This window comes from Physeter macrocephalus, chromosome 2 (genome assembly GCF_002837175.3).
Source record: "Physeter macrocephalus isolate SW-GA chromosome 2, ASM283717v5, whole genome shotgun sequence".
NCBI lineage: Eukaryota > Metazoa > Chordata > Mammalia > Artiodactyla > Physeteridae > Physeter > Physeter macrocephalus.
Window position 1 is genome coordinate 21,485,798 of NC_041215.1, and position 1,783 is coordinate 21,487,580.

The window sequence follows — 1,783 nt, forward strand, 5'->3', positions numbered from 1 at the left end:
AGGGGGGGGGGGAAGGAGGACTGAGGGGGGGGGCGGGCAGAGACTTGAGGGGGTAGCGGTCTTGACCTGAGCGAAGTCCTGAGACCCGATAGGAGAGTGGGCACCTGGGGCTTCCGGGGGAGGGAGAACAGTGAGGAAGGGTAGAGGGACATGGAAACTCAGTGGAGGAGGCGACTGGGTATTTTAAGATCTACTGGAAGACAGGGGCCGAGGGAAGAGCCAGGGATGGGGGTGGGCAGGGATGGGAAGCAGCCAGGGGAAGGAGGGCTCTGTGGGTAGAGACACATGGGGTGTGTCTGTACCCCAAATGTACACACGCACATCATTCTCCAGGACTTCTCCTTGGAGCCTGTCTGCAGTCTCAGTCCTTCAGCCTGGCACTCCAGACCAGGTCCCAGGCGGGGATGCAGGCAGAGCGGGCATCCCTGGGGGAAAGTGCTCCCCTACCCACTTTCCTTTGTCGCCCTGGTGTCACTTGCCAACTGGTAGCCTGGCAGAACCTCCTGGGCCAGTTTCTCACAGACTGGATTCAAACTGCCCCTTAGATAACTGAGCGACAGGTGCCTGCTGCACCACGGACCTGTTAGGGTTGTTTCATGCTCTCTTTCAGCACGTTGAAAATAGGTAAGGCTAGTGGAAAGTTAGTGCCCACCCCTCCCTCAACCCAGTTGTTGTGATGCTGCTGTGTTCTTTCCTGTGGGATCAGGAGGAATTAGGTCAGGCCTTGGAACCAGGGGTTGTGGAAATTGGGAGAGCTCTTCCTGCTTTCTGTATCCAGAGTCGTCTGAAAGGTGTAGTGTTGGCTGGTCACGGAGTTTCTGTCAGGGAAAGAATGGCTACAGAGTGTTACATTTTTATGTTATCCTTCCCTGTTTGCATCATCCTTGGTGGTACAGCGTTCTTATTGCCAGTGCTTAGTTGCAGCAGCAGGACTAGGCTAGGCTGCCAGAGACCACGCCCTTTTGGAAATGTTCTGCCCCTCTGCCTGCTTGCTGTCACTGCTTTCCTTCCTTTCTCTCTCCTTTCTCTTTTTTTCTCTCTTTCTCCGGTGCATTATTCAGTGAGATGCGGAAAATCACTTGAATGTTACGCTTAATATTAAGATTACCTTCCAGAGGAGAAGTTTGAGCACTTACACTGGTAAAAGAGGTAATTGCGGGCCTTCAGCAGATGTTTTTCTCATTTACCTGAATTAAGGTATTTAAACACTTTGGCACAGCTCTTGTCTGGATTCTGATGACTTAGGTGTACAGTAAACACACATGTGACTAAGGATGTTAAACTACCAGGAACTGAATGTCAAATTAGTCTGTGTCTTTAGAATTGTCCCCAAGGGTGTGTGTTATTCCTTGAGAAAGGAGTAGATTTAACTAAATCAAAAATATAGGAATCATAGCAAAATCAATTTTAGTCTCAGAAAACCTTGAAACAAGATAATCTGCGTTGTCTGAATGGTTTTAAGTTAACTAGACATTCTCTTTTGGGGGAAACGACTTTTGCTTGAAACCTTCAGCTGCTTTTAAAGTACATATTTTTTACATAATGTGCCATGGAAAAACTGATCAGGTAACAGATTTTGTGAGTACCAACTTTATGGACAAATATTGGACAACAGTATTTAGAAATCCCATTTCATGGATTGCCAAAGCAAAGACGACAGTTTATTTCTTAGAGGAATTTTGCATAAGTTTTTTTTGCTTTTAAAATTGGTAACCATAGCCCTGGATAGTAATATTCCTTACATTGTCATCTATAAATAGGGTTGGAATCGGAACTGTTCTTA